The sequence below is a fragment of the Nannospalax galili genome, unplaced genomic scaffold (assembly GCF_000622305.1).
Source record: "Nannospalax galili isolate Female #2095 unplaced genomic scaffold, S.galili_v1.0 scaffold1827, whole genome shotgun sequence".
Taxonomy (NCBI): Eukaryota; Metazoa; Chordata; class Mammalia; order Rodentia; family Spalacidae; genus Nannospalax; species Nannospalax galili.
In genome coordinates this window covers 475,853-476,788 of record NW_008355785.1, presented here as the reverse complement: position 1 = coordinate 476,788, position 936 = coordinate 475,853, and positions in this window count along the sequence as shown.

The window sequence follows — 936 nt, the reverse complement described above, 5'->3', positions numbered from 1 at the left end:
GTGTATGAGTGTATTGCCTGCATGTATGTGAGTGCATCTGTGTTGTGCAATGCCACAGAGGTCAGAAGAGGACGTTGGATACCCTGGAACTGGAGTTAAGGATGGTTCGTAGCTGCCATGTGGGTGCTGGGACTCAAACCTGGGTCCTCTGCAGGAGCAGTCAGTGCTCTTAACCACTGAGCCGTCTCTCCAGCCCCTTCACTGCTGCTCTGTGTAACCCTAGTTGTGGCCGGTGAACCTCAGTCGGCTCCTTTCTCCATGTTTTCCCTCTTTTGGGCCTTTGTTCTTATGAGACAGAATTCCTCTCTGTATAGATTCTGTTTTCTCTAGATAAGGAATAAAAAGTCTCCTAATCATTTCATACAATTGTAAAATATGTTTTTCATGTGAGATCATGTGGAGGGCTGATGCCACAGCACCCTGCCCCCCAACCAGGTGCTCAACCCTTCCACCGATTGCCGGAAGCCCCAGTTTATGGACTTAGTTGGGGGTCTTTGTTCCAACAGAGCTCAGCCTCACCCTGCTCAGTCGCTCTTGCTCCCTGATCCCCAGCTCCTGCTGCATCAGTGGCAACACAGTTAGAGCCACCAGGCCTGGGCTTGTGCTCAGGTTGGAGGAGGGAAGGTGGGGCTCGGCTGCAGGTGCTGGGGAACTGCTGCGGGCCCAGTGCTCTTGGCTGCACCACAGATAAGCTGGCAGGCTGTAGCCAGCAGGCAGTGGAGGATCAAAGAATAGTAGAACATGACCAACAGAGGAGTGCTCAACTGTGAAACTTGAGACTCCAGTACAGAGTGATGAAGGGGTGAATCCAGGTATCTGAGAAAGCATTCATGGAAGCCCTCCCATCCACAGTAGCCTAAAAAAAATCTAGGAATAAACATAACCAAAAGACATTAAATATCTTCACGATGAAATTTTTAAATCTTTGAAGAGATG